This window comes from Aphelocoma coerulescens, chromosome 9 (genome assembly GCF_041296385.1).
Source record: "Aphelocoma coerulescens isolate FSJ_1873_10779 chromosome 9, UR_Acoe_1.0, whole genome shotgun sequence".
Lineage (NCBI taxonomy): Eukaryota > Metazoa > Chordata > Aves > Passeriformes > Corvidae > Aphelocoma > Aphelocoma coerulescens.
The window spans coordinates 20617245-20631906 of record NC_091023.1 but is presented as its reverse complement, the minus strand read 5'-3'; the positions used below and the strand labels follow the sequence as shown (position 1 = coordinate 20631906).

The window sequence follows — 14662 nt, the reverse complement described above, 5'->3', positions numbered from 1 at the left end:
GAAAATTACAAGCTTTAACAGGAACAGTCCAAGTGCAAGTCAAACTCAACAGGATAAAATCCCTGCAACTGCCTTGACATGGGCATTTTGAAAGACAAAAATCTGTTTATTCAGTTTGCGTTATGATGAAAAGGAAATTCACCTGAAATACTTGGACCACCATGGAGATGTGTGAATTAAAAAAAAAACAAAACAAAACAAAACAAAAGCCACCAAAACAAAACAAAAAGGCAACAGCTGTTCCTGTAGGCAATGAGGAGGCCAATCTGCTGAGAAACTTCTGTCAGCTTCAGCAAAAAGGATGTTAAAACAAAACTGGATGGGTCATTGAAAGCAACTTTGCTCCACAACAGCCTATTTACCACAGTCTGAGCCAAGAACTGGGACAAGGAAGAGTCTGCTCACCAACTGGGGAGGACTTTAAAACAGGAACCTCGTAAACTGCAGCAGCATAGGAAAAATCTTAATAATAACCAAAATTGAACGGTTCAGCAGAAAAGGATTTTGTTTTTAGAAAAAGTTAAATATAAAAGAAGCCAGGAATTAGGCCAGTGGAAAGGTATGCCAACAATCTATTCTAAGCTGCGTTCACAGTCACAAACTCAAACACATACCAGTTACTTGCTTTTCATAAGAAGTATGAAATATGTGTAAGAAAAGGCAGCAATGATCTTGCCTGAAGAGCAGCACATCACCTTGGGGTATCAATGGTAGGCAATATTAAGTTGTATTTTATCTTCTATTTAGAGCAAAAGCCCAGCATCCCCAATGTGGTTTCCATTTGCTATTTACATAATTAAGTCACCTCCTTACAGTTCCAATACCCTTACCCTTACCTACTACTCATGTTACTGCTCATTTCCCAGATGGTCAGTCTCCAGAAAACACCATCTGAGCCTCAGCCACTTCTTGGTTAAATCCATTCTGACAGCTTATTAGTAGAATAATTTATCAGCTGTTGAAAAAATAGTTGTTACAAATTTGTTTTCTATGTAAATCAGGTTCCATGAACTAGGATGGAATCCAGTCTTTTCAAAAGCATTTTAATGTGAAATGCTGATATCTAGTCTTAACTTCATTTGATTATTTTTTCTGTTTATGTTATTAGCAACCAGTTTTTCTGGCACTCTTTCCTGTTCCAGTTCAATCACTCGGTTGAATTACTTGAACTCCTGCTGAACTGCACCAAAAAAAGGAAAATTAACTAATGCCTCATTTGATCTTGTGACCATAAAACTTGTGTTTTCATTCCCTCTTTAACCTTTGACCATCTATTTTCCCCCTTAATTTGTGTGTTATGTACCTGATAGTTTTAAATTTGTTTCTTTTATTCATGAAAAAAGACTGCTCTGATGGTTGATCTGCCCTCTGTTCATTTTAACCGCCAGTGACTCTATTCTGGATTCTCATCAGTGAGCACACACTTAAAATCACTTCTTCATAGCCCATCACATATATGTTATTTGGCTTACTGTATGCTCTTTACCAGAAGTGCATGGCTGCTCTCATAAAAAATGTCAACTGAGCTAAAAGAGAAAACACGTTACGAGACAGTGAAATGGCTGATTTTATAAAAGCTCATTTGCCAATTTCACAGAACCACAGAATCAGCTGAGTTGGAACAGACCCACAAGGGTCATCGAGTCCAGCTCCTTGCCCTGCACAGAACCATTGCCAAGAGTCATACCACATGCCCAGTTCATTACTTTATTCAAGTCCTCTCCTTTTCACATTGTTATGATGGACTTAAATTTAACTTATGCTACTGGACTTTTTTTTTTGCACAGCTGTTCAACACCTGAACATACGATAAAACATTTTTAAAACACGTGTAGACAGTAATAAAATATGGTCCATCCACAGCCCAAAGAAATTAAGTGAAAGGGGAAGATTTAATGAATATCATTAATGAGGTCAAAGATTCCAATTATGGCTCACATTTGACATCAATACCCTCCATTTGTGGGAATATTAAATTCATGGATGCCGATCCTACATACGTATGCTCAGTATGGGATTCAAATCCCTTGTCTTGAATAGTTTCTTATATTTGTTCACTAAATTACAATAAGAACACCACACATGACCTTTATTAAAAATATGGGTGCACTAACCCACTGACCACAGTTTTTGTTTCTATTCACTGGGTGAACTAAAGGCTTGGAATGCAAATACAGGCCTCTAGCCCTGCCATCCATGGTGATGGCCACACAGGGTCCTGGTTTTTGAAGGCCAGCAGGTCTCTGCTTCTCTTGAGTAAATAAAATCATCAGCAGTGTCGTTCCACACAGCCTACAGACTTCCTGTTGTTCTGCAGCAATATTCATTACCTCCCAGCATCACCACTGCTGAAACTAAGGGCAGCTTTTACTTTTGTTAACTTGAACTAACATCAACTTTCTGTTGTTAAGAAGGAAACCAGGATCAAGGCCTGGTGATACAAGTGACACATTAACACAGTCTCCTGTGAAATCAGCCTTGCTCTTCTGCAGATGGCAACACTCATGTGCTGGGACACAAAAGAGCTTGTCCTTGGGTTTTCTCTACAACATCCTACTTCACGTACACCCAAAAGCCAGTTTAGTTTTTTAACTATGCAACAAACTTTGTCAATGTCAATAAGATTTTACACTGCATTTCTAATTCTTTCATATAATAGAGCAGGAAAAGGCTCATTTCCGGTTATACGACTTCACCACGGGCATATGGCAGTGAACCCAGAGCAGAAACACAAAATCTCCCTCTCCTCTAAAGCAGATGGCATGCTGATCAAGTAAGATATAACCTACTGCTAACTGCACTACTATTATCTATTGAACCAACACCAGTATAAAGCAGTAAAGACAGAAAAAAACCTAAGGCAGGGGAGATGAAGCAGAGGAAGACAACAACGAAAAATCCAGAGTAAACCAGCTGTAAGAGAAGACAGCCCATGGCAGCAGAAACAGCCTCTTTTCAGGTACATTTAAGATTTAAAACCTAGGAATGGAAGTAGATAAGGAACAGCAATGGTCCTCACCCTGTTTTAGAAGATGCTCCTCTAGCTTGAGATACTGGCCCAGTTCCCTTTGCTCTTGCACTGCACTGGGCACCTGCCAGGGGCTAAATATCCCGGCTGCTTAGATAATTACATATTTATGATTCTGCCGAGAATTCTTAGTCAAAGCTTATTTCTGAACTGTAAAACGCTTGGAGAAACAGCAGAGAAAGTTCTCTGACAAATGGTACTTCAAAACAGAGCCAACGCTTAAATTTTTTTAAAGGACGTTCATTTCCGTTTCAGTTGATTCATTCAGTGGTGAGCTTTAATGGCAGAAAAAGGAGAAAAGAGGTGTTTCCCCTCTGAATCAGAAAGGGATCTTGCTAGTGTGTTTAACTTGCTTTCTGTCAAGAAACAGAAAATTCAAAAACCCTTCCAAAAACGACTCTGAATGGTGCACATAGAATTTTTAATGCTTATCACAGTTTGCACCCTACCGCACGATGGAACTTTTCTTTTGTATCACGTTATTATTGGTATTTCGCCTTCCACACATAAACCACTAGATTAGCTAATTCATGCTGGTCCAGTAAATAGAACTGATGCATGAACATTTTGAAATAGAATTGTTTAGCCACAACAAATTATCACACAAAATACATTCCACTTCACCTTCCTTCATTGATAACAGCATCCACTGATTTCAAAAGGAGCAAAACAGTCCAAAATTTCATGTTGTCGGTTATTTTAGACTATTTCAGAACTTGCTAGAAATATTTTTTTTTTTTTCCCTTTTAAGGCTGCACTCCATAAACTGTACAACCAACAGACTCAACAATAAATTTCATGGGCACTTTTAGGCTCTACTGTTCAAAGTGCTTTCAAGCTTGGTTAGCTTTATACATGTGAGTGCTCCTAATTTATATCGCAAAAGAACTACTCCTACACTCAAAGCTACATGTGTGCACATGCATTTGTATTTCATAGAATAAGGGCCTTAGTCTTGCAGGGTTATTTATTTTGAATCAATTATTCTAGGCTCTTGAGGGCAACATCTTTAGCACTGTCAAGTTTCATAAACTCTGGAATGCAGGGGTCCCTGTTCTCAGCATAATGACAACCAACCTTCAGCTCTACCACCTTACAAAGAGCTGCTCATCTGCAGATACTCATTTTATATACCTATAGTTGAGAGATGCCATTCAGCTCCTCTTGAAACAAAGCCAATTTTGCAATTCCAGCGCAAAAATCTTGGAGCTAGCGGCACAGACCTCCAGCTGTCCTTGGCAGGTGCCAGCACAGACAAGGCTTCCATACCAAATCCAACTCTGCAGCTCATGCCCCCTTCCCTTGTTTGTCTTCCTTTGCAAGGAAGCAGTTTAACATAATAGCCTGGCAGATCAGTGTTTGGATGGGTTTAGCTGCTGGGGAAGCACGGGCTAATAGTTATATGCATTTATTCATTCACCTGTCTTCTAAGGAGCGGTAAGGTCACACGACTACTTGAAGGCACCACGAAGGCATTCAAATTAAAAACAACTTGCTGCAGTCTTGTGGAAATTTTTGCAGACATCTTCCAGTCCCTTCACTTTGGAGTGACTTATTCTCCCCAGCTCCTCCAAGCCCTCCTGCTGTTTCTGAGCTAAATCCCCTGAGTAGGTAATTACACTGAAATGCTGCACCCATGGAATTTCCTGGCCCAAGAGACTCGGTGCCTGCAGAGCTGCTCTGTAACAAGTCTTACATGCAGGAACAGTTGACATAACACACAATAGGTGTGTTACACCCTCGAAACACAATATAATGTGTTCACCTAAAAGTAAGCAGCATTGGAAAGAATGGATTTAAATCACCTACTTGGTATTCCCCTCAAGACTGTGAGGACATGCCTTAGCTGTTGATGACACCGCTTTCCTGGAGACTAGGTAATTTTGTGCTCACTGCCTATCCTCAGACTTTGCCTGTGCCAGCTTGTAATAAACGATAACATCCTCTATTCTCTTCTGCATGAGACCTTTTATACTGATCAGGGTGTCGATGTCTGCCAAACATCCATGCAGTAAAGGATGGAGCTCAGAACCTGGACACAGTGTTTTCCAGGATGCCTCTAAGAAGGCCACCACATTGCCCTGCTAGTTTGAGTCCCTCACAGCCCTTTCTGGTTACCTCTGCAAAATTAAAACCATCCCAGCAAGCTGTCATAGCAGAGTCAAAAACTGGTAGCTCCCACCTTTCCGTAAGTTCCTGGGTTTTGCACAGTCCATTCTATATTGCTAAATTCACCTGTGTGTGTATAAATACACACACAGATAAGCACACTCCTTTATTCCCACGTTTTTATGTGCACACACAAACCTGCTTCAATGGCTTGCAGAAGACAGAAAGGCAAACTGGTTTGCTTCCAAAACTCACAAAAAAACCCTTGCAAGGTATGATGGAAAAATCTCTCTTGGGTAAGCTACCTGTTCCATCATATAACAAGAAAATTTATCTCCTAAAGCCCTTGTTGAAATCCTGATGTCATCTTTTGCTTAGAGCAAAGATCCAAGACTTTAAATTTTTATTTCCAACACATTCATTAATTCTTGTGACCACAGATTAAGTACCCAGTTATCAGCCTCTAAAGAAACCTTCAAAATACTAGAACAAGTAGCATTATACACTTACTCTCCTGCACTTAACATGCCTTTTTCATTAAGCCTTTGCATCTTTCCTTTGACATTGTGAGGAACATTAAATTTGGCTGGAAAAATGGGAAGGAGAATTTACATCCACTGATAACAGCCATGCTATATCACAATAGAAGTATTTAATTTTCAAAAAAATTGCCAACAACTGCAATAATTTTTAAGGAGTAAATGGTATTTTACCCAATTTGGTTTATCAGTTAACATACACATAACATATGTATGCATATCATAACATAATATGATGCAAAAAAAAAGCTTCTTTTAATTACCTTGAAAATTGAAAATCTAAGAAAACAACAGAAGAGGATGTGTAAATTGTTTTTTTTGGGTTTTTTTGGGGGTGTTTTTTTTACTACTAAGAAATGGAACTGGCAATCAGGATTTTAAAATGATCAAAAATGCTACAACCATTTCTCAAGGGAATCAGAAATTAATTTCTTATTCAAATATATGTGTTGAACATGGGCAACCATGGTGAAAGCAAGTTAACTTTTTGGGAGATGTACACAACCTGCTTTTTTTCAGCAACCTCTGGCCCACACTTTGCTTACACACATCAAAGGGAAAAACATAATAAAAACCTATGAAAGTCTTTTTTACTGTACAGGTTTAAGTTACGATTACTTTGGGGATGATGAAAAATGTGTCTAGCTTGTCTCTTAAATCTACATTCAAACTATTTCAAAGTTAATTAGAGGTGAGTAATGGTTTAGAAATCTCTTGAATAATAAAATATAACAACTTATAGCACAAAAACAGTCCTCAAAGAAAAGAGTGGGGAGTCCTTCACTTCACTGCAAGTAACAGTTGAGTATTTTTTATGATCACTGTAACAACTACCATGCCCTTGAGACTGTGCAATTCTGAATTTCTAATATAATTTGTAGGGGGAAAATTAGGACAAAGTGCAGTAACATTTCAAGTACAGTCTCTCAGTATTTTAAAATTTTATGAAGTATATGGACTAGGTTAATACGAAATGAGTCATGTTTTTAAGAGAAGCAGTAATACAGATCAGTATCTTAAATCATAACTAAAATAACACTCAAGCACTACAAAATAAAAAGAAAACAGAGTAGCTTTTTGCTGGAAAAAGGTCAACAACAACAATGAAGATTTAGCAATACTAGAAAAGGCTGAGAGCACTGCTCATTTCAGGACTGAGAAGTTAAAACACCAGTCTGAGTGACCAGGTAAACACGATGCTTTCTCACTCAACAAATCTGTTCCCACCAGCTGAAATTCATCCCAAATCAATATAAACTCTACACATATCAACTCTGAGCCTAAAAACCAGGCTATTAAACAACATACACACTTGGTGCAGATCTTCTGATTTCAGAGGTATATTTGCTTTACTTTTTGACAAATATATTACATTTCACTCCATGACGTCTTTCGGAGGGAACAGAATTGCTTACTACCTCAAAGTAAAGAAGTTACATCCAAGCAAACTCTCTTGGAGCATCATCTTCCTCACAGGGCAAAGACAGTGGAGTTGCAAAGGTATAAGTAAAGCTATAATTGATTTATATATTCTTTAGATCCTTGTCCACATGCAAAGCAAAGCAAACCAGCACAGCTCTCAGATCCAAAACTGAGTTTTCAAAGCAAGCGGATGAAAATATTATCCCTTTAACTTGTGTACTGTGCACAGTGATCTAGAGATCCTTCAAACACAGAACTCACACTGGCACTTTATGCATTTATTGCTCAAGGCTAAGGCTGAAGGTACCACTCCTGTACACCTCAGCTGTGACAACATAAGATACCAAAACTGCTAAAGAGAGGTTATTTGATCAAAGCTGAAGCAGTAAGTTCCAGTCCTTCCCTTCAGGCCTCAGCTCTGCTTTCCATCTGCACAACTATCAGGAAGCACCAGCAAACCATAAGGACAGCCTGAAAATATGAATTTATAAGAGTCTGTAACACCAAGTAACATTCCAGAGATGGAATAAGAAGATTGCCCTTTCCTGCAGAAGCTAAGATTTTAACTTCACTAGTCTTACACTGACAAATGAGCTGAAGCAAAATATACCTGACAATGCAGAGTTGGTTTTGGTTTTTTTCTGGGAAAAGCTGCTAAAATTGAAACAAACTGCAGAGAGCATCCAAGTGGGGGCAACAGAACACTCGGCTTGGCTACAGCTCACCCCAAACAGGCTCTTGGCCAGAAGAGGAACAACACCAGTTACCAACAGGATAAGCTATGTTACTGTCAAGTCACACTTCTCACTTCAAAATTAACATGCTGCCCTACTTTCCACAGGATAAAACCAGGTGCAACTGTAATATTTTTGTCAAACAGCATAATGGTCTAGACGTTGCTTAAAAAATGAAAATAATCCACTTGAATACTAAAAAGTAGTTATTTTAAAAATACTATTTGCAGTGTAAGCCTGCTAATGGTATGTGTGCAGAGAGGAACCACACCACCTTTAGTCAGTTAAAAAGGTACTTACCATTGGCAGTGCATTGATATGCAGAAGTTTTCCTTTCGGGTGCCTCTTGCCACAGAAGGGTGATGCTGACAGGGAAATAAAAAATAGGAAATGTTCATATTTATTATTTTGAAAACAGTGCTGTTAACATGCAGTAAAATGTTACCAACTTGGAGCCCTCCTGGCTCTCCCAGCCCGCTCAGTTCCCAGAGCTGAGCGTTCCCACTGCATGGGCTCAGAGCCCGGAGCAGAGCTCGGGCACAGCACACAGAGCTGGAGTTTTGCACATATCCTGTCCTCCCGACATCACAGAGCCGGCTCCTGCAGGGAGCCTGGCACACAGGCCTTTGAACAAATAATCCTGCTGAATGAACACCTGCACCATCAGGCCTCTAGACGGTCGCACCCATTCAGCAGGAGCACACACACACACACAGAGCAACCTGGGTAGAACAACCCTGATGCCTGCATTTTGCCTCAGCTCTCTGCAAAAAGCTTCAGGAAGGCAACTAGGCAACTTACAGTATCATCTGTCCATGCCAAATTTCTTCTGGAAATAAACCGCAGCTACTGACATCTAAACACTCTGAAAAGCCCCAAACAAAAATCAGCATTCCAGTGGTATGACTTCCAAAATGGTTACATCCATTGTGAAGCAGTGGAAGAAAAATAAATCTGTTTTCCTAACCCATCTCACACTAAATAACTCAATTTATATACACAGGTGTGCCCATGAGCTTAAAGAGTTTCCAACTCCAGCAATGACCTCAGTAATTAAAAAAAAAACCACCAGCTCATACTAATTGCTAGCAACACTTGACAACATGTACATAACAGAAATCTTCCTAGTGCAAAATCCAAGAGAAATCTTGCCCACCATTAAAACCCAAACAAAAACATAGTCCAAACAAATCCACACTCTCCTACATTTTTGTAATTTCCTTTACATGTCAATAATAATTTTATGCACCCAACAATAAAATAACTAAGTATAAGCACACCGCTTTTGATGTCCAGATATGCAACATCCACCACAACATCCATTTTTATTCAGCAGTGACAAACAATTTTTATCCACACTAATATTCCTGAATGGTTGCCCTCCATACAAATACTTGCCAGATGACTTTTCTTTAGGACATAATCTAATCGCCCACTCAAAGAGCAGGAAAGGTGACAGGTGGACACGGGTGACTAATAAAGTATTACCAGACTATTTTTAGATTAAATTCTTTACCAAGCATCTGCAACCTGTGTTCAAAAAACTTTTACTATGAGCAAAGAATAACTATCGTTTGTGGGACTCATGATCAACACAAGGTTCTCACGTGCAATTCTCAAGCTCAACCAGCAGGAAATCATTTAGGATAGAGCCATTTTTGGACCCAGCCAAAAAACACCCCAAACAAACAAAAAAAACTAACCAACCAAACAAAACCTAAACAAACAAACAAAGAAGCAAGAAAAGCTGCAGCATTTGGGCTTATTTTATTCTTAGAAGATCCTACAAGGCAGGCAGAAACATCACCTTCACAGTGCAAGAGGCACTGCAGAGGATGCTGAGGAATGCAGGAATGCAGGGAATTGAAAGAATTTGCAAACATGCTCTTATTTCCTTGCTTAGTTGTACTAGTGCTGCAGAAATTATGTAAATAGGCTGAGTGAAACGCCACTCCTCAAGTGGTACAGTATCCTATGCAAGGCTACTCAGAAAGCTTTTTTTCCACAGCCTGAGCGGCAGACCAGCAAAGAGGAAGCATTAACACCCGCTCTGCAGACCCCATATATTTGCTTATAACAAGAGTTTTCCTTAAAAACAGAGCAAAACAGCAACCAACCAATACTCTTTTGAGAACAGTCTAAATCATTATAAAAGCTGTATGCAGAAAAAGGCAGAGAAGGGCCCTGCTACCCCGTTCCGAGTGCAACGCTTGGTTTGGGTTATTTCATTTAGGAAGGAACATGGCAAACATAAATAAAAGAATGATTGCACAAACATAAACCATTTTCTTCAATGAAAAAAGGCTTTCTTCAGTACACACTGCCCAGACTGTCTCCTTCCAACACCTCTTTGCCCTTGTGCAATCTTGAGTGCAGTACTTATCATCAAAGCCAGAGAGGGAAACCTTTCCGCCTGATCCGTGGAAGAGGCTTCTTGTCCTTTGCTTTACATCTAAACAGGGCAGTGACACGGAAAAAGCTGGAAGCAAAGACTCAAGAGAGCAGAGAATGAGAAAAGAAAGGGTTCACTGACTTTGCTTCATTCCTCACTCAATGTTAATTGGTTGTAGGCTCCAGTTTTAAATAAGGGTGCTTGAAACGAGGTGTAAACATTTAGAAAACTCTGCAATGTCCTTCTTCAGAATCAATGGCTGAGTACAAATCCCTCATCAGCAGCTTTTTTTCTTTCCAAATTTATCCTATTGGATTTTGGCATGTACCTTGAAACAATGCAGGTGACAGTTATAATTCATTGATTTTAGACTATCTCTCACCTTTATATTCTGACACATTACGGTGATTTAAACAGGTGCCCAGATGTAGTAACAGCTACACTACGTGACGCTTAAAAATAATGCCAGATGCCCTTGAAGTTGATAAGGCACACCTGGGGAATGCACAGTAGCTTGTGAGTTGGGATCCTTCATATTGGAGGGGCTGGGAACACCTCACCACTGCCTGATGACTAATGTATTCAACATCAATTGAACACTGCTTCCCTCAACTTGAAAGAAGATTTTGCCATGTGTGCGCTGGCACGCGTGCTCATAGCCAGTGCTCACCAGCCTTGCCCACACCAGTTTTTTCTGCACAGAATGACACACCTGATGCCCGTGTCCCTCTGAGATTCTGGGCCAAACACTCAGTACAACACCCAACATCCTCTCCCCGTGAAGAGCATCCTGCTGCGGTGCACACAGACCACCCATGTCCCAGGCCTTAAACAGGCAAGTTCCCACCTGCAGGGCCAAAACTAACACACCAAACCACCTTCACCAAAGCAGCAAATACCCATCCATGCTGCTTGCACAGATTGGGCTGCTGCTATCAACCAAGTAATAATTGTGTGGTACAAAGGAAACCACAGATAAAAACAACCCTGGCACCAACACACTGACAAATCTGGTTATAAACACACAGACCAGCTGTACACTGATGTTAGTTCTTATCTGTTTCCAAACATAATCAGTTCAAAGCAAGGATTCCTCTAAAAGCTACTTGCAGAAATGTTTAACCATTTCCTTCCAGAAATGCTGCTATTGGTGCTATTTTTCTCCTTCCCAGACATTACACTGGGTTTGTGCTACAGCTAAACCAGTGGTTTTTGTGTGAGCTTTGAATTGCTCCTGTTCCCCATGTGAACTTGTGCACTTGTGTTTTTTTCCTAATCCTCTTAGGATCACACTGTTTATACTACTTTCTGAGATTTTGGTGCTATTTGAGCTCTAACAACAAATTTAGCCATTAGATGTTGCGCCTTCCAAATTACAAAAGCCTTCTAAGGACACAGTATCTTTTCTTCTAAATTATTCTTCAGTATCCTGCTTTTATCTAGATTCAGTATCTGGAAAAAGTGTCCCAATCAAAATAGAATTAAAAATAACTAAATCCTGGATATCCCCCTCAGTAACTAGGCTGCAAAAAGCATGAGACAATAATTTTAAAAGCCTAAATTGAAAACTAATCACTCCATTGAATCCTTCCTTTCATTTGGTTAATAGGCACATACAAAGCTAATGGTGATTCTACCACTGCTGCGCCTGGAACATAAACAGAGAAAACCAAAGTTATTCCTTTTAATCACAGTTCCACAGTGATGTATGGCAATTTTTTTAAAGCAATTCAGCACGTCTACAACAACATCTGCTTTTCAGATCTGACAGAGAGGCTAAACTGAGACAAGTACCAACTCCGAAAATTCAGGAGAAACAAATACGTACGAGTGTGTGGGGGGGTAAATCAGCACCACACACAAGACGTTGTTAAAAACTGTCATTACTTGAAACTGGTAGGTAGCAATAGGGTTCCTAGTGACAAAATAACATGCACAGACTGCTCCAGTACTTCACTCTGGGAACACGGCGTGGGCGAAGATGTTTTACAAGAAGCCTCATCAGGAAGCACTGAAAGTATCTAAGACCTGCCCAGAGACATTTCCACACAAATTCCTAAACTCTATCTGAAACAGCTCTTCTCTGTCAATTGAGAAATTTTTATTTCCTGATCTTTGTTCTTTTACCTTTATTCCATCAGAAAAATAGAAAAACCTGATGTAAGTTGACTTTCCAGATGTTTCAAAGAAGAAATGCTTAACTTGTACATTCATATCACATTAAAGTGGTACAACTTTCAACACTTCAGGAATACTCTTACATAGAACAAGCACCTGTATGTCTATGAACATATGTGAACCAACTGCCAAAACAAAGGGTTTCTGAGGGGATAAAGAATAAGAACTGGGCAAGCAGACAGCACTGTTCTGGAGAAAAGATCATCCAGATACAGAAACCACTCACTGTAAGCCCACAGAAACAGGATCCACTATGCAATGACAAACACAGGACAAGTCAGACCAGAGCAAAAGAATACTGCAGAAGTTTAAACACCAATTTCTGTAACAGTAAAAACTGAGACAATCACAGAAAATAGCTCCTAGCACACTGAAAGGGAAGGAAGCTGAATTGCTGGAGAGGAAACCAACTTAGCCAGCTCCATTAAAAACCCATAAAGCACCCCAGTAAATCTTGTCAATACCAATCAGCCAGTACCCACAGAAGGAGGGTGAGCAGTGCTGCAGCACCATTTCACTTGCAAGACATTTAAATAAAATTCATTAGCAAGTAATCCAATTCACATAAACTGGACATTAGAAGGTCCTAGAGAATGAAGTTAAACCCAGCCTAGACTGGGAAAGACTATAAACAGTTATTACTCAAAGCACTCTGCCAGAGGACCTAAAGCACTCACAAAACCCCACCTTCACAGACTGCTACCTCCAGGATGGGGGCCCACCTGTGAAAATTCAAGGTAGTTTCCAATTTGTGGGGTTTTTCTTCTGAAAATAGTGGACCCGATGATTAGTGTCATATTGATCGTAACAGTAGCATATTGACAAATATTTTTTCTGTGTTTTTGGACTAGAACTAGCTTTTAAATTTAAATTCATCACTGGCATAATAATCAGCAAAAACAGCCTGTCAAACTGGGTGCTGTCAGCAGACTCACTTCAAATGGGAAAGAGAAAAACATTTTTCCTTCTCTAAAAAAAAATAAAAATCTGATGTGTAACTTTTAGCCACTCTGTTATTCTCAGTATGTTTAATACAGATTTCAAATACATACCTAAAAAACTGAACGAAGAGACAAAAAAAATTCAGAATATTAAAAAAAAAAATTCAGAATATTTTTTCCCATTCCCTTTCCTCAAAGTAAGAACAGACATATTTCCCATGATACTAATTCAACCTTCTCCAGCTCGCTAAATCAACTCAGCTGCACTGGTGGGTGAGAACCCTTCCCTTCCCTACTCAGAGCCAGTTAACTGAGATGAGCCTTCACAGCTGAAGGAAGGCAGCAGCTGCTTTTGTCAACATGGAAATGTGTTTGTAGGGAACTGATAGCTGCAAGGTTAGAAGGACTTTTAAATTGGTCTCCACTGGGGCGATATGGAACAAAGCTCAAACCACTTTCCTGGAAAATCACCTTCTTCTGCTCACGGTGCCTGCCTCGACTGTGTTTTTAGACAGATACTGTGTTTTCAGAACAACATATTCCTCTGCTTTGGGATTCATGGTGGCCTTGCACAAGAACTTATCTAGATTATGGCAAGCTTAATTTATTGATTTCATTAAAATTCTATCTCAAATATGCCATGACTCGGGGAGAGGGGACACATGTTTTACGCAGACATCACATTTGGAATTAGGCTCAAAATATTTAAATAAGGAAATCTCCCAAAATAACAAAAGGATGTGACAATATTGTTTTATTTTCAACCTCAATGAGTGTAACCACCATGGGAGCCCTGGCTGGTTTTCCCTCAGTGTTGCTGCCACTACCACCTTTAGTTCTTTGGACACCCAGAAGTCAAACAGAGCATCCTTTCAGAGTAGCAGCTCAGGTCTACATTTTTGCCAAGCTAAGCTAAGGAGCTGCTGAGGACATTCAGACAATGCAGTGGGGCTTGGGCTCTGCTGCAAGAGGTGTTTGCAGACAGCTTGACGTCAACAGGCTCAAGTTGTCCCACTGTGGCCACTGACCCTGAATGCTGTGTACACCCAGTGCTGCTGAAGTGACTCTCCCTGTCTGAGGACACAGTAGGAATGCTGGTTGCCTTCTGTCTGCCCACTGCAGGAGTACTTCCCAGGATACTTGCCCTTGCAGCAAATGTCAGGTTTAAAAACAAAGGTATTCCAAAACGTTCTTACAAATCCACCTTACTTGTGATATTGGGTATGTGGTAGTAATAGCACAGGCTGAAGAGTTAGGATCCAAGAATTCCTTTAAAATAGCCCTCAAAATTATGAGTTACTTTTAAAACTCAAAAGCAC

General features: G+C 39.9%; 1 protein-coding gene across 6 annotated transcripts in view; it reads right to left on the bottom strand.

Annotated features, from left to right (window-relative positions):
* TBL1XR1 (TBL1X/Y related 1) overlaps window positions 1-14662 on the bottom strand; it is a 110768-nt gene that overhangs the window by 53989 nt on the left and 42117 nt on the right. For all 6 annotated transcript variants that reach the window (XM_069023830.1, XM_069023832.1, XM_069023833.1 and 3 more), the window contains one exon: window positions 8133-8197. The gene's annotated coding sequence lies outside the window, so the exon portion shown is untranslated. The remainder of the gene's footprint in view (window positions 1-8132; window positions 8198-14662) is intronic.